General features: G+C 35.8%; 1 pseudogene; it reads left to right on the forward strand.

The window, feature by feature from the left end:
* The first annotated feature begins 11,467 nt into the window (after positions 1-11,467).
* Positions 11,468-12,745, forward strand: LOC127220719 (alpha-enolase-like; annotated as a pseudogene).
* Positions 12,746-26,818: the final 14,073 nt, after the last annotated feature.

Raw genomic sequence — 26,818 nt, forward strand, 5'->3', positions numbered from 1 at the left:
GTCATTTTTAAGAATATATTTGAAAAGCAATCAAATTAAAAATTGAATTTTCCCTTTTATAAAAGAGGGTTACCACTCCTGCTGCTATTGTCAGTTTGAGATTTACTTGTCTAAATCTCCCCTCCTTGGTTTTCAGTGACTTTTTAAAACTACATTCCCACGTGTTTCTATGTTTCATAATAGGCCTCCCTATTTATTGATTGTGATGTTGCTTTTGTTTTATTTATATCATTTGATAAAAGAAAGTGTTTCTTCCTCATAAACTTAGAGGTATCTCACCATAGCCACATATTCTTATTACATATCTTCATTAAAATTAGGAAAAACTGGAAATAATTTAACCAAACTTCATGAACTTGGAATTATAGAGTTCCTTAACATTTGACATATGTTCACATTCATTTTTTAAAGATACTGGGCATTTAAACCAGGCTTTACATATTCTAGACTATGCTACAACACAGAGGTTTATCTCCAGCCACATTTGTTGCTGTTGTCGTTGTTGCTTTGCTGCTGCTGCTTTGATTGCTTGTTTTCTCATTTTTTTGAAATAGGGTCTCCTGCATTCCTTCTTGGTCTGAAACTCCCCAGCTGCCCAGGCTGGACTGAAAGTCTGCCCTTGCTGCCTCAATTCTTGACTGCAGTGCTAGATGTGTGACACCATGCCTGGCTTATGTATTGGGGATTAAACCCAGGACTTTGCAAATACCAACTAAACAATATATCCAGTACCATACTTGTTAATTAGGAATAAAGATATTGTAGGTAAAGGAAATACAAATTCTATGAGCTAAGTAGAAAAGTACTGCCAAGAAGAAATGAACTTCCTTTTCTATGAGCAGTTTCAAACTCTCTCATTTGTCTACACTCATGTTTCTTATTCCCTATCTGCTAACCTTGTTTTACTTGAATTTAACTTTCCAATCTTAAATAACTGAGGCAGTCTGTATGTTGAATGATGAATCAATTAAACATAAGTCTTTGAAATCCATTAGATTAACACATAATGCCTTCATTCGAGGTAGGAAGAAAAACATGTCTCACCCCTGAGGAGAGAGCTGCATGTTCTGTTTGGCAGCATTGCTGGTTCTGATGATTTGGAACTCCCTCATCTATAGTGGCAGCGGGGTTCTCTTGTCAACATAAGCCCTGGAGCCAAAGTTGGATGAGATTAATTCCTGAGAGTGTAGGGTTAAGATGATTGTTAACATCACAGAGGGAAAAATACTCTATTACCCGATGTGTTCAGCGTATTTTAAAGAAAGTGGACACACCAGAAATTCTCTTCTGGTTTCCTTCCCTATTGTGAAACAAAGGGACATTTCACAAATGTCATGGCTTCTCTATCTGAAAGGATTCTGTTGGTTTCACTGGAACAGCTGCCCAGAGTAAAGTCAATGGAAGAGGTAACTTCCTTGGAAAATTCCCAGTGTATACCTGAGTATCTTCTGAGCATTTTTCATAGTAAAAATGCATTGTGTGAGTCAATGTTTCTCCTCTTTCCTTCAGATAATAAAGCAAGAGATACCCTGCAATAATATTAACCAGTAATTCAGTAGTGTGTAACACCAGTTGGCTCTACTAATCTCCCAATGCTATCTAATCATCATTGAATTTAGTTCATAATTACAAAGAAAATTTCTGTACATATTTGTATATATGTCTATGAATACTCTTAGCTATTAGGTGTTCTTTGTTGGCTTGAGTGAATCACAGATCTATCTTTAGTATAGAAATAGATATCATTAAAGGAGTTTTAAATAAATTTTAATAAGTGAGAATGTAAACTCTTACACTAATTCTCAGGTTTCTAATAACAGAATATTTGAACCCTATGAATCTTGGAAATATAATTAGACAATGTTAAGTTCTTTCTAGTTGAAGCCACAGATGTTTCACACTGGGAAAATCAGCAAGCCTCAGGGTTTGTTTGGTCTACAGGAGTGTCAAATTTTCATGGATAATTTAATAGCTAATAACTCTAATTCTTTCCCGTAAACCAAGAGATGATAAATAATGATTGCACTAAAACTGCAAAATTAACCCTCTAGGCTAATGAAAAATATTAGGAACCACCAAGGAAATTAATTTCTAGAACTATTACTCCTTTTTTGCCAATCTTTCTAAAGTTGTATTGTGTCTCATCCTCATCATCTTTCAGAAAAGGCACATAAATACATTGGAATGATGAGATTCGTAAAGAATTATAAAAAGCAAGTTGTGCCAAGTGTCTTTCATTTCTTCTTCTCACTTACTAATCAATCAAAGCGAGAAAAATTTCTTAATTTGGTGCAAAGAGTGACATTTTGTTTCATAAATATTTGGTTTGAGAATAATCAAATTGCAGTCTCTACAACAAGATTGTTGTAGCATTAAAATAGAAAGTATTGAGGTATACAACCTTTGGGGATACTTGATTGTGACACTTTATTAGGAAACTTCATAGAGTATTGAAGTTTATAAATAGCACTGTTTCATTAAAATAAGAAGCTACATTCAAATTTATTTTATAGTCAGTATTAATTTGTACCAAGTAGCAATATGTAAAGAATTTTTAAAGGTATTTGCATTAATGAAAGTCAAACTTTTGTTTTGCTTTTTGTTTGAGTCTCTAAATATGAATACTTTTCAGAGCTTAGAAATGCAAGTAAGAAGGAGACAGGGGCCATAACCCAACCACAGGTGTTTACATCATGCGGTTTGTGTCCGCTCAACCTTCACTTGACCTTGATGTTTCTAGTGGAGAGACAAAAGCTTTGAAACCCAAAAGGAATGAGGAAATAGCATACTTTTAAATCATGCATTAGCACTTAGCATTTGGAAATCCCACTTGGAAGGCTCAGAAATATGTCAGTGGCTTTTTCTTCTGGGGGAGGGGTTTGCTGAGTGCACTGAACTCAAGATAGCAGCAAGACACTTGGGCGAGTTGAGAATCATGCCAGACCAAACATTCCTCTCAATTAATGGCACACCTCTAGTAGTCAACAATAGTGTTTCCCTGGTATGATTTATGACTAGGATTACCTCATTAAAATTAGCCAGTTAATGGTAGAAACTCTCAGGAGTCACAGGTTTAGTCTCTTCTACAGTGTGAGAGAAGGGCAGTGAAGGATGTCTCTAGACACCAATTTAAATTCTGTCTATCTGAGTTCCTGTTATTGATTTTTCATAAATGTTGAGAAGAAAAACTTAACCATAATCCTGACCTAGTAGGGCAAGGCAGAGACAAGGAAAATAAAGTAAAGAAAATATAAAGGAACTGTATCTTTTTCCTGTACTGTGACTTGCAAAACTTGCCTTATTGTAGGAATGGGTAGCATCCAAGTCTAGAATGAATCCATTTACAAAGGAAACAAAATAATACAAAACTTGTTATTTTGTCATAAAATATATGATAGATAGGCTAAAAATGACAACGGAAATAAAAAGCAACTCCTATTACAGTCAAACAAATAGTAAAAACATTTTTATTTGAATTTATATCAGTGTAAAATCAACTCTAGAATCTATTATATACAGTTATCAATCAAACTGGGATGTTTTTTGCATAACACATGTGCATAAGCTGCATATATATTAGTGTATGTGCATGTGATTCTGATTTATGGATACAGATATGAACATGTTTTACTCATATATGTTTCACAATTGGTATGTAGATATAATTATGCATTTTTAATTTCATCAATATCTACTCAGAAAGCATTATTCCTTTTAAATGGCATTGTCATTCTTCTTTTCTGTGAGCCCTTAAACACAGAAAATCACACTCATGAGCAGTCAGTGCACACTCATGCCTGAGTGACAGTGCTCTGTCATTTGCTTTCATGAAACTTCATGGCAGGGTTTCCAGAGTTTAAACACAGGGATTCTTCCACTGTAGTAGACAGTGGAGTAAAAAGCTTACTGTTTTTAATAACCCCTGTAGATGAAGGAATCGCACTGTCTTTGAGATATGAGTTATAGGAATAGTGGTAATATGGAGAGAATCATGAATATAATTAAAGGGACTGAGGGGAATTTGACAATTTTATAGCCACTGTGTAGGTGGTAGGTGCATTTGTCAAAGTAGTGAAAGCATTCACATTTTCCACTGTATGGCTTCATAGTCCATTGACAGACTGATATTTTACAAGCTATATAAGCCAACCTACCCTCTTAAGAAAGCAGTGGCTTCTCTGCTTTTATTGGCTATTTATTTCCTTCTGGTATCTTAGTGTTTTGCTTATATAATCCTCAACATGAACTTAAGACCTTAGACTCTGGTCAACCTGTGACCGAAAACATGAAATACTATATACACCATTGTATCACAGCTCAATTGCAAAATAAATACTTGTGAGATCATATTCTAGGGGAGGGTATTTCTAGTGATGAGCACAGAAATTTCTAAAGCTAGTAGTTTCCAAAAAGCTTTATGTGAAAGGATAAATCAATCAGTTTCATAGATTTGACAGGTAGCAGTTTGGAGTACTTATGGGCTTACTGAACTACCAAAAATGTATGACAACTTTTGCTTTGTTTGTAGTAATTTACTTCCTATTTAAACATATATTTATTTAAATATCACAGCATACAATACTATGTAGCCAGATAGAGTTGGACTGCTTCTTTTATGCATACACCTTCTAGAAATATGGCCTACCTAACTAGAATAATCAGATAACTGCCACATAAAGGTGGACTTCAGATGCCTCTTTAAAACCTTGACCCTGACTTTTCTTTCAGAACCCCGAGACATAGAAATGATCTAAATATGTTGTCCCAGAGTTTATTTTCATAGACTAAAGAAATAATCAAGAAAAGTGTACCTAAAACTACATACTGGACAATTTCAATATAAATTAATATAAAATACATACTTCATATGTCCATTTCTTATTATGAAATTCTTAAATAAATACATTCACACACTCTAATGTTCATTGTACATAATCATACATTCCAATATACTTTATAGAAAAATAATTAAAATCTTCACACATACAAACATTTTCTAAACTAGAGTTTTGTGGAAAATAACTTCTCAGTGGGAAGTGAATGGTGACAGAGAAGTATAGCTTCCTGAACTCCTTCCAGTTCTGAATGTTTGACATGAGTACACTTCCTGTTCCACACTTACCAACTTCTGCTGTTTTCCGCTCTGGCTCTGAGTGATGCTGTCTGGTATGATAAACCATCATGCATTTCGCCGTAATTATCAGGTGGTTCTGACACCCTCTCTACTTGTTAAATATTCTAAGAACTCTGAGACATTAAGTATTCTTTCTGTTCTCATTTCTCTATCACATGTGAGGTACCCTAAATTTGAAATGATCCGGGAAAGTACTATAATTCATATGAAGTCTAGACAGTCTACTATTTCTTTGTTATGACAGAGAAAAAAATTATGTAAAGCTTAAGATAGATTTTAAGCACAATCTGGATATTGATAATTCACTGCTTTGATAACTATCCCTGCCACCAACACATGGGCTATCCCCTGAGTGCTAAGTTCACCTGAAACCATTTATTTCCATCCAAAATTCTCTATTTATTACCAGTCTTCCTATTATGTATATCCCAAACCCTCTTCAGTTCCTAAGATGGGGATTATTCAAGAAAAAGAAGAAGGAGCAGAAGAAGAAGATGATGAAGACAAAGAAGAAGAAGAAGAAGGAATAGTAGAAGAACAACAACAACAACAAAAAAAAAATCCAGCTCTTTTCTTGAAAATATCAACTTGAGTGGCTGAGTCACTGTGTTTATACTATGAAAACCCTGCCACAAAGACACTAGTAAAAAAAAAAAAAATAATGACATGACACAACAGAAAATGCTTCTTAGTTAATAAACTTAGAAAAATGTCCCAGTTTGTAAAATTATAGTGTCTTATAATAGTGATCAATAGTTTGCAGTGTACAGAATTTTTCTTAGCAATAGGTTTACCAAAATAGTGCTTTCTTTTTACTGTTTATTTATTTATATATTTTATTTCATTATTTATTTACATATTTTGTTTAGAAAATGTTTCTTCCAAATTTCTTTCTTTGGTAATTCATCTCAGTAACCCAGAAACAAAATTATTGCCTCTGTTAAACTTGATTATTTTGTGTTCATAGCTATGAAATTACATACTACTATGTCCAAGTTAAGTCAAATAATTGAGAGGTACATTTTCTTTAAAAATGGAAAGGTGATGGATGTTCGGTTTTGACCACATTCATTATTTTGAAGACTCTTTTTCTTTCTAGTAAGGAAGACAGAGCCTCATAAAATTTTAAAGAGTTTGAACTTTTCTATATAGCATGGATGGTTTGCCAAAGCCTGTGGCATTTTGGCCAATCATGACATTTTTCCCACGATGGATAGAAAAAAAAAAAAATGACAACATAAAGAGAGAATGTTCCACTGAGAGTTTATTGCTAGGAGCAAGGACTGAATTTGCCATTTCACATAGACAGAGAATTTTGAATAAAGTGTAAGTCCTTAGGATAATGAAATTCAGTTTTGCAGAAAAGAGAAAAGGTCCCTCAAACAAAAGCAAGTAGAGTAGATATCAGAAGTAAACCAGCCTCCCTTATCTTTAATCAATCTCAATATGATGATTAGATGAACAAAATTGCCTTATAAAATATTCATACAGTACAATTTAGATTCCACTTAATGAGATACCTACAATTATTGCTGGGAAAAGTGACTAGAGAATTTCCCTTAAATTGCAAACAAATAATTGAGTGGGGTGGGGGTTGCATGCTACATATTTTTTTCTGTATGAACTTATTTCTCTTTTGACATCGTACTGAGTTTAGCATATGAATTCTACCTTTGAATTAACATAACTCCCAGATTACTTGATTCTACTTTACTTCTGCTGAATTCTTTTGGAGAAACAGTAGTCATATGTGCTTAATAGAGTATATAATCATGTTCCATTGGTGTAGCTTGAGGTTCTTCATAACTACCTTTGGTCTACCAACTCTCCAAAATCATCATGTGTCTTCTATAACTATCTCCAGACTTCAGTTCAACTCTTGTGGAGAAACAATATCAGACTCAGCCCAAGGCTCTGAAATAAAATAATAAATCACAAACCAGTCTCTGTGTCTGTAGTGAGCACAGTGCCATGGTTGACTCTACAGAAATTGTTCTTTCCCTAAGGTCATGCTTGTGTTTTCTGTACATCTGCATTTCAACAATCATATCTGTTTTCTAAGTAACAATATTAGAGAAGGGAACAGAACACTAGAGAAAGGGAAAGAGAAAATAATATCTGTATTGAAAAATAAACAATTTGTTCATGCATATTCATTTAAGTAAAACTATTATTATTAGTCAGTCACTTAACTAAATATTGATTCAACATAAAACTATTCATCAAAGTAGTTTGAGTAGCTTTTATGCAATTTTTACCTTTGAAAGGATGAATATTATGTGCCTTGACATCCACCTTTGTTATTTATTCCGTTTCAAAAAAAATAAAAATACTGTATAGGTTTTCATCAAAACTGACTCTTCCCACTATTTTAATTTTGATTCCTATATTCAGACATTGAATATGTTTTACCTTTTCTCTCTGCAAAAACCTTAGCTGTGGTTTTGTATATTTCATACACACTGTTTGTTTATATTGCTTGATCATTTTACTATATGAAAACCATTTTGTAAGCTTTCCATTGCGGACACAGCACATTGTACTCTCTTGCTATCTCTTGCATGACAAATTTTAATTTTACAAAATTTCAAGCTCATACTGAAAGATTTCCAGGAATGTACTCCTGCAAAACAACTCAACATTTTCACTCCCACATTTGGCAAGCACAGCCTGGTTTAATTTCATTAATTTATCCCCTGTGATTCCCAACCTTCTAGAAACCATGTTCTCTTCCATGTGTGAACATTTTCTCTCATTTTTCGTAACATGGTTCTCCCCACAGAACAGATACCGAGCATTAATTAGTTGCAGGCTCCACAGTTCCTTCCTTCCTTCCTTCCTTTCTTCCTTCTGTCTTTCCTTCCTTCCTTCTTTCCTTTCTTCCTTTCTATCTTTCCTTCTTTTGAGGGTGTTGCACATGTGTGTATGAGTGCATATGTATCTCATTGTACATATTTCATGGTATTTCTGTATGGGTAAAAGAACAACTTCCAGGACGAATTTTTCACTTCCTTTCTGTCTGAGGTCTGTCTCACAGTTCCTGTTGTTGTGCGGGGTACCGCATGCTACCAAAACTACCTTTCACAGTGATTATCTTTTCTCCAACTACAATATCACTGCAATACAGTGCTGCAAATACAGACACCCACTACTGTATCCATCTCATTTAAAAATGTGGGATCCATGGATGGAATTCATGCTGTTAGTATTGTGTTGCCAGTGACTTTGCCACAGAGTCATCTTCCCACCCTTCCTCTAATGCTTTTTGGATGACACCAGTACCCAGTTCTTGGGTATAATACATATAATACATACAATAATTATGTATCCATTAATAAAACTTCCATTGACTATAAATTCCTTATAATCAATGTTGACATTAACATAATATATTTATATTATTTACAAGGTCTCACTTTCTGCCTTAAAAGTCTTCCACATTGGTAAATATAAGAGAAAAATCAATTAAGAAGTAATGTTGATTCTTCTTAGGGGGAATAAGGAAGCTGCACCACCCACCAGAACCCTCCACACATATACACCAAGTAAACTCACTCTCATTGCTCCCTTGTACTTACCTGGAATTAGTGTTAGAGAATTTGTGATAGCCAGATTTTTTGTTTTCCATATTTTTTGTAATATTTAACTATATTTTTAAACCTAAGTAATGCTTACTCCAGCATTTGTACCCAGGAACCATTTCTTTGAAATGTGCTTTACAAAGAAGAGAAGGATTTTATTCATTATGGGCATTGTGACTCAAGATGAAAACTGTCCTGGATCATAAAAACAGAGCTAACACAAAAGGTCATGTAATTACCAGGTAAAGTTGGGACAAATGCTGCTGTCAGGTCCTCTTACTTGAGCACTAATTAGTAAACCTTGAGAATGTCTGTGCAAGAGTCTGCATCAGCTTTGCTTTATTGAAAGTGAAAATTAGTACTAGAGAGATGTTTTTGGTGGGTAAAGGGATTGTTGCTTATGCCAGAAGACTTGGGTGTGGATCCCTAGTATTTACTTAAGAAGCCAAGGACAGAGGTGCATGTGTGTAATCCCAATGTGAGAGACATCTTGGGGGCTAGATGGACATTTAGTTTAAACAAAGCTATGAGTTCCAGGTTATGTGAGAAAACATGCATATCCATTTAAATACCCCTGCACACACACACACACACACACACACACACACACACACACACACACACACAATGATAAAATTTCCTGTCTTTGCAATCTCTTTAGCAGACTCACTATGGTTCACATACATTTATATGTGTATGTACATATAGAAATACATACATATGTTATTATTGAATGCTTATTCTTTTTAATAATTGAGTATTTTATTTGTAGTGAAATTTCTACAATGAAGTTGTTTTTCTGTCCCTTTAAACAGATAATTTCAGGCAGGTCTTCTTCAATGCAGACAGCTTTTCCCTCTATATGCTCTTGTAGCAATTATTAATTTTGCAAAGCTAAATTTACAAGACCTTAAACATCTGTGAAATAGAGGAGCAATGGGAAGTCTTCTGAACTAGAAGCAGCTTGCCCTCCCAGCTGCTGGAGTATATATAAGCACATGTTCATTTCTTTCCTTTTCCTGTTCCCTTTTCCTTTTGAGGCAAGGTCTCCAGCAACCGCAGTTCTCCTTGGCCTTCCTTTGTAGCAAATATTTATTTCGAAAGTTTAATCCACATATAAGTGCTGACATTACACGCATGTGCCAACGTATCTGGGTTTATGATGTGCTGGAGACAGAACCAGGACTTCTTGCTTGCTAGGGAAGCGTTTGAATAGCTGAGCCACATCCTCCAATCTGTTCGAATAAATCTTTGGGGATTGAGATTTGTCTCTAGAATGATGGAAACCCCTCACTCTTTGAGAATTTATGAATTGACCATCAGCTCTGATGAACTGAGACAGTCCTAATTGATGAAAAATTAGCAAGGAAAACTTTTTTTAAATACCAATTAAAATATACCACGAAAAAATATTTTCTGTGCAGGCTGCCAAAGAGCTCCACCATGCACATGGTAGATGTGGCAAAGTCCATATTTATGTGTGTTAAATCTGAAGTTTGAGAGTTCATGCTGAACATGGAGAACCAAGAATACTTAAAGCCTTACATTCTATGGTCTGGGTGAAAGTGAAGAAAGAAGATAAACAATTGTGAAATGCAGTCACCAGGTTCCTGCAGAAAAACTTTGGTACCACCAAAAAAAAAAAGAAAAGAAAAGAAAAAGAAAAAGAAAAAAAAAGTTAAAAAAGTTGAAAGTCAGAAAGAAAGAAAGAAAGAAAGGAAGAAAGAAAGAAAGAAAGAAAGAAAGAAAGAAAAAACAATCCCAAAGCAAGTTCAAGAACTTTGTGAGGCATGGGGGATGGTTGATGTCTAGACTGAAAGAGGTCATGTGATATGGGCTAAATAAACATTGAGAGCACAGAAAAATGATAAAATTTCATTTCCACGTCATTCATTATCTTGTGCGTTGTGTCGTCCGGGATATTTAACATGTTAGAAGTTTCAGTGGTTAGAGTGATATAAGGAAAGAAGTATTTTATTTTCCATGTCTGGAAGCAGAAACAGAGGGACTAAAAGCCCAATCTCTCCTGGATGCCAGAGCCAGGAGGAATGGGGACTAATCTGCCATTCCAGAATAGGCAGTAGAAGCACCGGACTCAAAGGCATCATTCAGGTTAGCTACTCTCTAACCTGAATCTTTAATTTGCATTAATGGTAGAGAATAGGTAGCGTATAATTTGTATTAAGTGTGGGGAAAACTCACCAATTTTAATACATAAAATGTAATGAATGGTTGCTCACAGAAACAAGGGAAAGTAGGAGAAAGCAAAGGAAGTCCTTGCTGATCAATTATCAAATGATTTGACATAGAGCATTCACTAACAATGATCTCTGAAAATACCCATTAACTACAAGCATGGAATCCTTGTGCTTAAATACTAGCTTGTCCTTGGGAATCACCCACCACCTTGATCGAACGGTGAGTATCTGAAAATGGTACCAAAGACATATGAAGGAAAGGAAGAGACTGGAATACATTTTAAATAAAAGTTTCAGCACAGGAAAATAATTAAATAATAAAATTATAAATTAATAGAAATATTTTGCAGAAGGTGAGACAGTTTTTTTAACTCCTTTAACCTGTAAAGAACTGTTACAACTCAGCAAGAAATTAAAAAAAAAAAAAAAAACAGCACAAAAGACAACAACTCCAGAACAGGGTAGCGTGCACCTTGCTCCTAAATGCTCTCCAGGGTGTTTGCAGAAACTTCTGCTCTTTTCCAGAACGGCCACCCAACTGCCAAAAACTCACAATGGCTATTCTCAAGATCTATGCCCGAGAGATCTTTGACTTCTATGGGAACCCCACTATTGAAGTTGATATCTATACCCCAAAAGGTCTCTTCCAAGCTGCTGTGCCCGGCGGTGCCTCCACTGGCATCTACAAGGCCCTGGAACTCCGTGACAATGACAAGACTGGCTACATGGGGAAAGTTGTCTCAAAGGCTGTTGAGAATATCAATAAAACTATCACACCTGCTCTGGTTAGCAAGAAACTGAGCGTTGTAGAGCAGGAGAAAATCGACAAGCTGATGATTGAGATGGACGGCACTGAAAATAAATCGACATTTGGTGCAAATGCCATCCTGGGTGTGTCCCTGGCTGTCTGCAAGGCTGGTGCCGCAGAAAAGGGTACCTTTTTTTTTTTTTTTTTTTTTTTTTTTTTTACCACCGTGACATCATTGACTTGGCTGGCAACCCTGAAGTCATCCTGCCCGACCCAACTTTCAATGTGATCAACGGTGGTTCTAACGCTGGCAACAAGTTGGCCATGCAAGAGTTCATGATCCTTCCCTTGGGGGCATCCAGCTTCCAGGAAGCTATGCACATTGGGGCAGTGTTTTACCACAACCTGAAGAATGTCATCAAGGAGAAATATGGGAAGGATAACACCAATGTGGGTGATGAGGGCAGGTTTGCGCCCAACATCCTGGAGAACAAAGGAGCTCTGGAGCTGCTGAAGAACACCTTTGGGAATGCCGGCTACATGAACCAGGTCATCGTCAGCATGGACACAGCTGCCTCTGAGTTCTTCAGGTCTGGCAAGTATGATCTGGACTTAAAGTCTCCAGATGACTCTAGCAGGTCCATCACACATGACCAGCTAGCTGACTTGTGTAATTCCTTCATCCGGAATTATTCAGTGGTGTCCATTGAAGACCCCTTTGACCAGGACGACTGGGAAGCCTAGCAGAAGCTCATCGCTAGTGTAGGCATCGAGGTGGTTGGGGATGATCTCATGATAACCAACCCTAAGACAGTCCTGCAACTGTCTCCTGCTTAAAGTCAACCAGATTGGCTCTGTGACCGAGTCTCTGCAGGAGTGTAAGCTGGCCAAGTCCAATGGCTGAGGCATCATGGAGTCCCATCGCTCTGGGGAGACAGAGGATACTTTCATTGCCGACTTGGTGGTGGGGTTCTGCACTGGGCAGATCAAGACTGGTGCCCCTTATCGATCTGAACATCTGGCCAAGTCAATCAGATCCTTAATGTCAGAAATTTGGCTTTGGAAGCCATCCTCTTCTGTGTGAATCTATCTTAAGTTTTACATGCTCAGGCACCATATTTAACCCCTACCCTCTAACTCCACAGCATCAGTGCTTAGGTGGGCACACAAAGAGAAACTAATTGATTATTTATTCTATTCTTTCTTTCCTTTAAGGTATTCCATTTAGTGTATTTAGGAGAAGAATAAATTTTTTCAATATTCGTTTATCTCTATTCTTATAGCTTTTTTCTCTCAAAATACTTTCTAGTCCTTCTTACTTGAATGTTTGCTTGCATTTTTTTTTTTTTTTTTTTTTTTTTTTTTTTTGGTCTGTGACAAAGTAAAAAAAAAAGTCTGTGCTTATTCAGTGTCTATTCAAATCAAGCAGAAGGGAGGCTATCCTCTACAAAGAAATAATACGTATGTCAAATATAAATTCACAGCAAATGAAACTGAACTTTTCTTTATTCTAATATTATTCAACTGTCATTGTCACTGAGATAAATTCTGTTCATCATTTTTTTTCTTTTTTGTCTCAAAGTCTTTCAGCATATAAGACTTTCTCCTTGCTTCGTTAAGACCTGCTAAATAATAACACAGAAGTTAACTAAAGGTTCTTAAGTTAAAAAAAGAAAAAAGATTTCCGTTCCAGCTTTTCTCTTGTCTTAGCAACTCTGTGATTTGGAAAAGGTCTTTACCTTCAATGTGTGAAGCGTTTCTATGTTTAAGACATATAATACAACTTTAAGTCATATGCTGCACTAAGTGAATTAATCTCAGAAATCACTAGTACACTCTAAGGTACTCAGTCTGCACTTATCATTAATGGCTACTGTTATTATTGCCCTGCTGAGCATCACCTTATGTACATATACTCCTTCCACATTTCTTCCATTAGTACTTGTGGAACTTAAACTCTGCTAACAAATAATTATACATAATTTCCTATAGGATCAAAATGTATCCCTGTATCATGACAATTATGAAATAAAAATTTTAATCACCTTCAGCAGTCTCTACTTAAGCAACTTATTCAAATCTGAAATAACATTGAAGTAATAATCTGTACTCTTCCAGTCTTTGTGTTTATATTTTTAAGTCTATGTGAAAGGTGTACTTTGCACAACAAATGCCTCACATCTGGTCCTTCAATTCAACACATTGTGTTTTGGTGGCATTTTCCCTCTAAGCAGTGTTGAACTTTTCAGCCTCAATTATGGTGAATGAACAACGTTGCAGAGAGAAATGTATTTGCCATTCTGCTGTAGTTACATAATGAGGCAGAGATGACATTTGCACGATGGTAGACTCCTCTTTACTCTCTTCTAGAACTAAATCATACTGTCACTGCTGTCTTCCTTACAGCTTTCGCTTACATCAATTTCTATCCACATTGTTTTGGACATTTATTGTGTCTTCACTCTCCATGATATCCACAGCATCCCTCCTTTGATGTCTTCTCTCAAGGATTCTACTTAGTCACATCCAAATGCCACATAAAAATGCAAGTGTGTCTTGTGATTCTTAGAAGTATACCTGATTTTCTGTAGGTAGAAAACACATTGTGCTAAAAATAAAAAAATAAAAAAACAACAAACAAACAAACAAGAAAGGAAGAAGGGTACCCCACAAATCATTGAGCATGTTAAAGAAGTGGTAGATTTGCTGGGGCTAACCTAAAGAATACTCTTGTCTGTTAATGTCTTTATTCAAGGACCTTGTTATAGAAAAGGCTGAGATACAATGCTCTTGCCAGATGGTAATAGTCTGTCCGCTTTTGAGAAGCTTATAGTTTTTGTGTCAAATGTGACTTTTTAATATTTTCAATTTCAAAACGTGACAGTGTTGACACTTATTTGGCCTTGCAATTAATCAGAATTGTTAACTATTTTAGGTTCTGTACAAATTAATGCTTCTTACGTTGATTTTACTTCAAAATAACAAGAAAATATGTCGAAAAGAAAAATATTTTCATTTTAATCCATATGCCTATTTTCTCTAGTATTACGTTTCTATATTCTCTGGTATATCCTTTTTGTAGCTTCTGTTTGATAGGGGAATGAATCAGAATACACATGTTTGGAGGTTTCTTCCAGACAAGAGAAAATTAAGATTCCACTTTCTGCCCTCATTGATTACTTGGGTCTGGAAATTGCATTCTACTATCTCATGCTGTATGCAAACAATTCACCTTCAAATACCTCATTAATAACCTACTGTGTTTCTGTCAGTGTGAGTGCATCGAATTGCTTTTCTGACATGATCTGACCAAAGTGCTCTGTTCTTTCTATTTTCATGTACTCGAAGTATCTTGCTTAAGTATCTCTCATCTCACATGAGTATAGTACCCTTCCTAGGTGTTCCTTCAATGCTGAAGTAAAGTTCTTTTTCCGTCTGCCATTCAAGTGCATCCTGACCATGAAGAAAACTAATGCAACATACTAGTACAAACCATCTGGCTTGGAGCCTTCCTACTTTGTGTCCATAGTTGAGCCAATCTTCAAATTGACAAGACATCAAGAAGCAGTTGTTATGTCAAACATCTAGCCACTCCCTGTCCAGAGCAGAAAGTAAATGGCATTAATCTCTTTTCCCATGGCTTCTTTTCATTCAACTAAAGGCTATTTTCTCTTTCTGCCCAAACAAACTTGCCTTTATTTTCACCATCCATACACAAAGTACCAACAAGATCAGTCTACATAAAGTGCCCTTCTGTACTTTCTTAATACAAATTTTTTCTTTCTGTCTTTCGTATTGCATTCGTCTTATGTCTTCCTTCTATTACAGCCTTCTGTGCACTTCTAAATTCATTTAGATAGTAAGCAACCTAGCAATAAGAATTTCCCTTCATTCATTATTCTTAGTTATGTAAACCTTAAAACGTTGCTTATTAGTTGCATACATCTTATTTTTAAGTTCAAACTTAATATTATACTTTAAAGTATAAAATATTTAAAGATTCATGTTTTATAATTTATTAGAAAATGAATATTGAAAAATAATTTTGAAATTTACATTATTTCCTCCTTTTTAAAATAGTATCCCTTAAAGTAGCAAGTGTAATAAGAAATGGATAATTCTTTAATTTTCTAAAGCCATGTCATAATAGTACTATGACATGTCTCGTTTGAATATTGGCATTTCGGCATTTGTACATGCCCACAAATATTATCTCATTTAATTTTGGTCTTATTAACACAAAAAGTTACAAAATGAAATTATTTTTCATAACCTAAACTAGAGGTAGTTCTTTCCAAAGCAGATTCACTTCATTGTAGATTCTTCCGTTTCAGATGAGAATCCTCCATATTTGAATACTCATGTCTGCTCACCTAAGTGGAAGTATGTCATACTGGGAAAAGCTCTATGAAACAGCCTGAATTTGCTATCAAGATTCCCCTTTCATATTTTATTTCTTTTAAGTGATAGATAGATAGATTGCTCATGTCATTTGATAACTCCTAATTAAAACTTAATGCAGGCCTGTCTTCTCAGCTTCTCCGAAGGCTCAGGGAGAAGGATCTCAAGACCAGGATGTTGTGAACAACTTAGTGGTACTCTATCTCAAAAAAGGTACAAGAGTGATTTTGTAGTACGAACAATTCTACCTTCAATCCGTAGAACTGGGAAAACAAAATTCTAAACCTAATTAAAGCAAAACACATATTACTTCTTGTACATTCCTGTAATTATGCCAAAACATAGAACTGATGTTGACCTGTTGTCATGCTTTACCATTTTTTTTTTTTAAGTCCAGAAGATCCTAGTAACGAGATACATCTTTGTCTCACTTAAGAAAGTCAGTGGGTCAAGTCTGCTGCCTGAAACTAAAGAAGTAAAATAAATGACCTCAGTTTTCGTCTGTGCTCAAGCATTCAAGCCTTAACTCAAAGTTAGTGCTTCCCTACTGGGTCCAAATCACATCAGTGATTTCCAGTTATTGACTCAGCCACTTTGTAGAGTAGCTACAAGAGCCAACTAAAGCCTGTCTGGAGATGGAAGAAACAATTCAAGGAAATCCCTTAATGCATCTAGGAAGCAAGAAGATCTCAGTTTCAGAATTTGCTTTTTCTGACTTCAGCTACAAATACAAAGATTTGTAATGTCCCTATACTATAAAGTGGTTTTCTATATACTAAGGGCATATTAATATGGCATAAGCATGTTTCCAGCCATATGCTCAGAACCTGGACTGGAGTTTTGCCACAATGATGGTGACTATAGGCTTCTCTTTTTTGGTCTGCACAATGTACAAACCCTGCATGGCATGTTCCCAACTCAGCATAACACGTTGTTTTCTCTTACCGCTTAATTATAGTTCATACTCCTAGCATATGTTTCATACTGTCAACAAAAGAGAAAAGCCTATTTCAATTTAGACCAAATTTAGTGTCTTTAAAATATTCAAATATGCTGTTTTACAATAACATATGGCCATGAACAATGTTTTTCACTTTTTTTCTAACAGTATCTCTCTTTAAGGATAAATCATGTATTCCAAGATTAAATTAAATGGGCCCTGCTGTTAGAGAAAAATGTTTTTGTGCTACAACTTGGCTTCCTACATTAGTGTTTATTAAATCTTTAAAAACTTAAATAACCCCATGATAAAATTCAGGAATATGAAAAATTGCATGTGTTTATAGTATAATGGGTTTTACTATATTAAAAAGTAATATTAAAACAAATGACTTTATAAACTAGGACTGGGCTTTAGGTGGTATCATATAGTGCCAAATTACATTATCAAGAAAGGTTCTGGGAGATGAAGTCACGTCCTGGACCTCTTTTATTCTCTTTGTTATCCTAGTGGTAGATAACTTTGACCATATTCACATAATCCCCTTAAAAGCAGAGAGAAAAATAAAACAGACTTCCATTTCTTCTTTAAGGTTTATAACTATACATCTATACTGTGTTAGTTTTGAAAATATTTTCAAAACTATGAAAGTGTATTAATCTTCTACCAGGCTCCAAGGAGAAGCCATTTTGAAATTAGCACATGCCATGGTCCTGGGTTTCTCTGTGCTTACATGTTCCCAGTTGATATAATCCTTAGGCGCATAGTTTGAAATAGAATCACCACTTTTATTTCCTTGTACAGCAGCTAATTTCTTTCAATACACCAATGGCAGCTTGCAGTAATCTTACATATTTAAATGTATCCATACATCAGCTGTGTATACATATACATTATATATCATATATTATATGCATATAATATATGATATATATATATATATATATTCCCCTGGTAATATTAAAATGTAATTAATGAGGACACTGTCCCCTGACTATAATAAATGAGTGAGTATAACTAAGACAATGTATTATCTTGTCCAAGGTTATACAACAGAGTCATTTTAGAATAATTATTGGAAGAAACATCCCTATGGACTTTATTGAAGCACATTCTTCTATGCTGCCTTTTGTACACAATTAGTCTGAGAATAGCTAAGAATTATCTTTCAGTCCCTAATAGTCTACTGCCATACTCAATATCACCTATAGAAAACTTAGCATAAAAATAGTCATAAACTAAGTCAACTTCAAGGTTATGAATATATGGAATAGACATGGTGTTTTTTCATCAAAATTAATTATTTTTATTTCAATTGAGGTGTTATTCATTATTCATCTTTTAGTAAGTAAAATACAGGAATCTGTTACCACTTTTAAAAGGCATTGTGTCCTTCCCCATGTTACTGTTAGTGGCATGTACTGAGAAAGAACAAATTAAAGAACAGATGTTATATACTACTCTATATTTCTAAATATATGAATATATGAAAGCGAATTCCATCCTTTGCTACAAAATATATCATATATACTACTTATTAAAAATACTAAATGCAGCAATTATGCTCTAGAAATTGTACTAGGGACCAAAGAAACAAAGACTGTTTTCTGAGCAAACACTTTTTGTACTATTTTACTTCAAAATTGAAGACCTTATGTGTTTCCTAAAATTTCCTTTAAAGCAGAATCAGGTACTACCCTCAGCTAAGCGCTGAGCTACATTCCAGAAATCCAGTTGTAGGCAGGGAGGAGAGATGAGTATGGAGTCAAGACCATGCTGGAAAAACCTACAGAAACATCTGACCTGACCTAGTGAGAGCACATGGACCCCAGGCATGAATCAGGGGAACCAGGTCTGAAGGAAGCCCTCTGAATGTGGGTGCCAGTTATGAAGCCTGGGCAGTCAATGGGACCTCTAACAGTAGAACCAGTATTTATCCCTAGTGTAGAAATGGATTTTGGAATCCATTCCCTAGGGAGGGATACTCTCTCATCCCAGATACATGGAGGAAGGCCTAGGCCCTTCCCAAAATGATGCGAAAGACTGTGATGATCCCCCATGGCAGGCATCACTATCCTTGGGAAATAGAAGAAGGATGGATTGTGGGGATGTTAATAGAGGAAATGGGAGGATGGGAGGGAGATGGAAAGGGAGATTGATATGTAAAATGATTATTTCTAAAGAAATAAAAAGCTATATACTATTATGCCATATGTGAAGTATTATTTACTTGTTTCTTATAAGGGCTTAATTTTTCAAATAAAATTATTATATATTAAATTTGTTGATGTTAATTATTATATTCTATAAAATTTAACAATTTTATTACATTGTACATTACTATTGACAATAAATCTAATCATTTCTTCTTTTGGTGCACTCTGTCTTACATAAAAATCCTTTATGTAATTAATATTGTTTCACCAAGAAGATTATTATAAATAGATCTGTAGAAGTTTTCTTTAAGAACCAATGTCAGAGGCATCAATTCTGCCAACAACTTTTGCCAAGTCTTCCACTGTCTCTTTGTAGAAGATGAATATGAAAGTTACACCTAAAAATCACATTTTCTAATTTGTTAAGATTGGACAGTTCTTTGTGGTGAGGCCTATTTGTGGCAGGAAGTGGATGAAGCCACACACAAATGGGATAGTAGTGTCTGTTAAAGGTCACCAATTCACTTGTCACAAGGAATGAACTGTAAATATTGGGCCAAAGTGTTAGTGACCTTAATGCCCTGAGGATGTCAAGATATGAGCTCTAATGCTTAGGAAATTGCAGTCCCTGTTCATTTTCATTAAAACATTATTTCATTTATTAGGAAAATGAATAATGCTGTATGGCAAGTCTCACTTCAGAGTTTTGTGAATTTAAAAGGCATAACACTTTCGGGAGCCAACTAAAGGTAAGTCAAAAAAAAAAAAAAAATCCGAAAACTGTCTGAAATGCTGATTTTGTGTCTTCCCAATTTATTTTGGTAGTATAGAGAGAACAAGGAGATGTTAGAAACTGCCTACCTGTGAGGTCTCCTAGTTAGCTTAATCCAATTGTATTGAAAATGGTTGTCATTCTTTCTTTTAATCATTTATTCAACAGGTATTCATTGAAAATAAATGCATCAGTATACAAAGTGACAAAGCAATAATCTCTGTTTTCATGTGGCTAAGTTTAGTGAAAATGCCTCTTTAGTGGAGGATATCCTTACATATTTAATAAGCTGATATTTGCATTATCATAAAGCAACAGACTTTGTTATTATTACATTCTATTAACATAAATTAGGATGCTGTCTCCATAAAACAGGAACTCTCTTGAGATTTCACAGTCTATTCAGAAATGTTAGAATAAGGTTGAAGTCAAAATGCTTTCATTTGGACTTGGCTTTCCCCTACCAAAACTCATAGTGAAATTCAACACTGAGTGTAATCCTGCTGTGGTATGTCACTTTTGAAGTGTGGTTATGCATGGGTGCTTGGCTGTTACTAAGAGTTCAGAATCCTTCTGGGACTGGATTTGTTTTGTTGAGTTCTTTTGAGCATGTGTGCTTTATAAAGTTACTCCTCAGATGCCTGTCACTTTTGCAGTCACTGGCCCAGCATTTCTCTTTTTAATCATGTTCAGATCATCACAATATCCTTAAGACATCTCATAATACAACATGGTATATGTACTTCACCTGGACACAACATTTTCTTCTTGGGTACAGGGCAATTCTTTCCCCTTCAATTCGCAGATAACATTAACCACAGTGCTGAGCATAAGCTCAGGATACATTGTAGGCATGTTTGTGTTGGCTGTCATTTTGTTACTATTACTAGTATCTAGGATAGTCCTTATGAAGAGGAATTGTTTATTTTGCCTTACTCTTTTAGTGGCTTCACTGCTTAATAGGCTGATCTTTTTGTTCTTCACATTTGGTAACATCACAGTAGAGAGAGATGGTGGGACACAACTCATCTCATTGCCAGAAAGAAAACACAAAATAAGATAAATAAATACACAGAAAGAGGCTGAGGTCCTTTCGTCTTCTATGAGAGGCCTACAGACATCATTATCTCCTACTTGGCCCCTTCTATAAGGGCTTCTTCCAGGAGCGCCTTTTGAGTTACTGTTAGGCACACAAGTCACTGAGAGACACTGCTTAGAGCCCCTCAAAGTGCCCTGTTGAATTTCTTGAGTGGAGTTTAGAATATGTGTTTGGAACCTACCTATTTCTCTCTCATATTATGCCTTCACAGGAGTTAAGTCTTCAGCTTATAGCAACAGGGACCTAGGTTAACTTTCGCCTATTTGTTGTTGTTTTTGATGATGATGTTATAAAACACTAGTCAAAGCACCTTAGGGAAGCTTATATTTGCAGGTTAGAGACATCATTGAGGAAAGTCAAGGAAGGAGCTCAAATGGGAGCTCAGAGAAATTCTTGATTCTGCTTTTCTACAGCATTTACCTCCAACCAGAGAGTGCAAGCACAGTCATGCAAAGTACAGCAGAAAACAAGGAGTGCTACTGGCTAGCTACACCCAGCTTATATAGCCTGTCTTGGAAATGGTACTTCCTACAGTGGGCTGTGTCCTCCTGTATCAGTGAACCATCAAGACAACCCCCTTTCTCCAGAAACAACTACAAGCTACTCTGTTCTGATCAATACTTCAACTGGGAACCTTTCTCAGGTAACTCTGGGCTTTGTCAGGGTGGCAGTTAAACTCATTATGGCAGAGGCAATGCGTACTCCACGGTCAATCTTCTTCTGGAAAAATGAACATGTGAGTGTTCAGGTGAGAATATTTTACAGGGAAGACCTTTGATGTGAAAGATGTAAATCAATAATCATTGTCTGGACATCCAGAATATTAATGCTCTTACATTGATCGCTATGTTATTCCAGCAGCAGGAAGCCTGCATTGATGAACACATATTCTTCTCAATATAAATCAGTAGCTAAGTACATCATGCTTCATTCATTACTCTTCACAACAATACAAGTTGGAAATTATTGTCTCTAGTTCCCCAGTGACTTGCAGTTAATTGTCCAAGCTCTTATAGCTGGATGGCCAACTTCCACCATAATCCACTGAAACCACCAAATTCCTATATAGTTAAAGCTGTATCATACAAATTAAAATATTCAGTCTGCACTTGGAAAAAAATGTCTAAAGCAAAAATTATAATACAGTTTCTTTAAAAGTTATCAAGTATAAATTACATTGATCAAATATGTTTTTTGAATACTCATATTTAATACTGCTGTCATGGCCCAGGAAGACATTTCCTCTCTTGGTACCATTATCCTTACATTCATGGAACTTCATAAATAGAAGTGTAGCTCACATTTAAAGTCTGTATCAAGTGCTAACAAGAAAAAGTCACAGTGGCCCATCAGATTTGCTCATCTGGACTTTAAGTTCCCAAAATGCTTGCTATGTTTTTCTTTCTTTCTTTCTTCCTTTCTTTTTTTTTTTTTCTTTTCCTTCCATATCATAATCATGTTGACATTTGTTTCAGAGATTAGAGGAAGAGAAATGGAAAACAGCATCTGAATGGGAAAAGATGCTCGAAGCAGCTGCTAGTCCCCAAGCAGCTGCTGAACAAGATCTAAAAGTATTGTTCATCTCTACCCTACCAGCAAATGCCATTCTCTCTAATAGCAAGTGGTAGGGGAGCACCCTAGTAGTTGGGCATCACACATCACTACTAACATGGCATGTGGAGCAGAGAAAAGGAGTGAATAATACCCAGAGCCCTGATGTGCACTTCCGTGTGGGTCTTTGAACAATTCTGTGGAAAGGCTAACAGCTATCTTAGGAAACAGTGGGCAGTGAGGTGGGAACTAATCTGATTTATATCCTAAAAGGAGGGGCATATGCTACTTTTTTATTTGAGCTGCACAAAAGAGCCAGTGGCATAATGAAGCTAATCACAGGAAACTAGCGGGGCTTTGTGTGAGGCTTGCTAATTCGTTCGACTGCAAATTTTCCATAAAGAGTTATTTACATCTCACTAACCACCAGGTTCACACCTGGGGTTGGCAACACCTGGCAGTGTTCTTAATGAGTTCACCACTGTTTCCAAAGAAAATGCTGACTTTAATAAATGGAATGTTACCTTTATCACGAGGAAAGTACAAACATAAATGTGGTGGATTAGTAAAGGTCATTGCAATCTAACTGTTCGCTGCTAATGTAGCTTGACAGTATTTGCAAGCCAGAAAGGAGATGGAGGAAAAGCCTTCTGTGATAACTCGATCTTTCATGGAACTGCCTGATTGTATAAGGGCACCTGCTTAGGTGATTTTGCCCTCTACAATGCTTTTGGCATTTTCCAAAATGGCACCTGAGTTTCTGTCATATTCTATTGAGTCTGTCACTAAATTCTACTGATGCTTTTCTCCATATTTCTCAAGTCAGTCCCTTCATTTCCATTTTCATGGTCTGCCAGAGTCCTGGCCTGACCTGCCTGAATACATTACCACAGCTGCCTCCAATATAGCTAAGAAAAGAAGCTAAAGTGACTGTCTTCACCTGATGTTGTTGCTAATTCTGAGGCCCAGTAATGTTTCCAGAATGCTTACCAGTAGTAAGCATTGCTCATGGCCATAGGATCAGACAAAGAATAGCAGGCAATTTCCACTCTCACAAAGCCTGGCATTTAATGGTAGACAATTAAATAACATTACTGAAGAAAGACAACATTTGGTATGCAGAAACCCAATCATTTAAATAACATATCCTATGTGCAAGCAGAGGATGCAAAGTCATTGTTGACCTGTTACAGGCTTCTCCTTGACTATTGGCTAACTTTCCTTTTCATAATTTCTCATTTATGTCCAGAATTCACATACCTTTGACAGGACAATTGAGCTTGCAACTTTTCCCTCACTCTGTCCTATTAGACCAGTAGCCATGGCTGATCATCTTCAGGGTAGTCAAGTGGATGCATAAATGCCTTTCTAGAATTCTCCTTCAGTGTATCCCATTGTATATCTGACTTTTAGGGTGGTAATCTCACTACTTTTTGAGACAAATGGCTTGCTACATCGCTGTCTCTCTTAATATAGCTATTCCACATATCTCTGTTTTCTGTTGCATCATTGGTGCCTAAACTGATGTTTCCCCTCTTGAATCCTGCTACCACAGGATAGTAAAGGAAAAGTAGTAAGAACATCATACTGAAAGTGAACACACTGAGAAAAGTTAAGAGTGTGTAACACTATCAGATTGATTGATTTGGTATGGATACTTTTAATGAAAATCTTGTGTATCTTATAAAGAATCCTGAGTGTACTTTCATGCACAGTGTATATTTAAAATTGGTATGTACTTGTTGGGGACTGTGTGGACAGATGTCTGACCCAGGCTACTAAACTGAGCTCTGCCTTTTCTGAAATGTGAGAAAGGGCATGACAGAATATAGCAGCAATGGCTGTCTAGAGTCACTCTCCCCAAGACAGATCCATGAGAAGCCTCTCTTACGTCTTTACATTTTTCATCAAAATTAACAGATTCTACTTCACTGTTATTTCTACAGCCAACCAGTCCAGAAGGGCAGTTTGGAATTTGTATCACTGAAAGCTTACAAATAACTTCCATATGGTCATGAGACTTTGGGATATAACCAGTCAACCTTTGGCAACTATTGACTGGAATTTAGGTTTGCGAGAAAACTGTACCATAGTGTGTCTGGTACTGAGTGTAGTAAATTACAAAACCAAACAAATACCATTAGATATAATAGCCTGGCAATTTCTGAAAACTGCCCCAAAGCTTACATATTTTCTCATAATTGGTTTATAGAATGTGTACATGATGTTAATCCACTCTTTTAATAACTTTTTTCAAGCTATTATAGAATAACATAACTGCTGGACATTAATTTTTAACAAGTTGTCTATAGTCAACTATTTATCATTTATAACATGCATGGCAAAAGCATTATCAAACATTTATTAAGTATTTATAAATAATTTTTCCTACTTCTAGTGTGTGTTATAAATATATTATTAATTTTTCACTAAATTATTAATAACAAATCTATGAAAATGAATATGGAAGTAACATTTATTTATATAAAGGCACTTGTGACCCTTAAAGTCCCTCTGGTAGACTGCTACATGTACTTAAGGTAGACCTGAAGAAATGATGTTTCTTATGTAAAATATAATATATATATTGGCACATTAGTACATTTAAGGAAAATTCTGCTAATTGATCAGGAGCTTTGGGAAACAATTTGTCTTTTTCATCACGATGCATAACTAAATGAGGCAATAGAACCATTTAATGTATTATGCATTTAGTCTATTTTGCTTATTTGCATGTATTCCATATTGCAGGAAAGAAAATATCCATTTACCTAACAGAAGACTGATACTTGCTCCATCTCTCAAGATGTGGGAACATCCTGAGGCACAATTGGGGTTTTGAACATTTCCTGAAGGACCAGGGGTACTCAGAGGGAACACTCAGCATGCCTTGTGTTCTGAGGAGAGTACCATGTTTTACGGAGATAAATTTCAGATGCATTTAGGTTCAATGGGAGTTACTGTATGAGACTTATGAGGAGGGAATTCTGGAAGGCCTTAGTCTTGGATTTCAAGTATAACCCTTTGTCATTGCAAACATCCTTCTAAGATGAGGTCTAATGAGGCTTGAACATAATCTTTGGAGGCTTCTATTAACTTTACATGAATTTTTCTTGCTCTAATGTTACTACCCTGTGGACCCAGAGATCCAGCCTGAGATTCCTCCAGGGAAAGTTATCATAATAAAGGAGAAATACGAGACAACACCAGAATGGTGTCAGGATCCTTATTTGAAGTTTGGCATCAAAGGGAGACTGACCCATCATCTGATTCAATGATCATTTTAAGAGAAATAATTTTCTTCCACTTTTTATATTTCTCAAAAAGGATAATTTCTCTAGAAATTAAAATAAATTGTTTTCTGGCTCATTTTCTTCTGCAAGTGATGCACCTTTCTCTCTTATTGTTGTTGCACTGTGGTTTTCACATACTTAGCGAATCTTTGGAGCAAATACAATTAGAGAAACTCCATAGGTTACAGGCAACTACTATCCTTGGGAATAAACCATATCTATTGCAACAAAATAACATGAAATGCAAATAAAACTGTAGAATTTGAACTCCAAGAAGATAAGACTTTGGAACAGTTGCTACATCTTACTTCTGGGTGGGAAAACTGCAGCAGGGTTCCATTAGAGTTATACCATTTCCCAGTTTTAACTTAATTTTACTTAGAATTTCTGCCTCTTAATTTTATTTTTTGTGGGATTAATAGGGATAATGAATTGCTGGTTTATGCTTACTCTGTCCACATCACCAAGTGTATATCAAGCCATTTCTCAACATTGTTATTGCTTACTGAATAGTTTCCAGTATTTGGGAAAGAATCTGTCACACGAAGAATGTAGCAAGTAAGCATATATAGATGCACCTCATGAGCATCTAAGTTGTTTTCCCTGTCATTACAGCAATTAACCTCGAATTGACAAGGGTCAATTGAAGCAGGGTAATGACTGACATTTTGGGACATTCCCGGCCCTGATGAGACCCCATTGCAGTTCATCCAGAATGATGAATTATACATGTAGAAGACATAGTCTTCTGAAAGGACACCATTTATGCTTTGGAGGAATGCCAGAAACCTGGCTTATGTCAGGCGGCCATGCCAAAGTCATTCAAATTCATTGAGTTTCCCTACATGTTGACATTTTCTTTCAGGAATCATTTTGTAGGTATAAGTGTTTTGCCTGCATGTGTGTATGTGTAGTGTGTAGGTGTCTGAAAACCATGGAGGCCAT

This window comes from Phodopus roborovskii, unplaced genomic scaffold, assembly GCF_943737965.1.
Source record: "Phodopus roborovskii unplaced genomic scaffold, PHOROB, whole genome shotgun sequence".
Classification (NCBI taxonomy): Eukaryota; Metazoa; Chordata; class Mammalia; order Rodentia; family Cricetidae; genus Phodopus; species Phodopus roborovskii.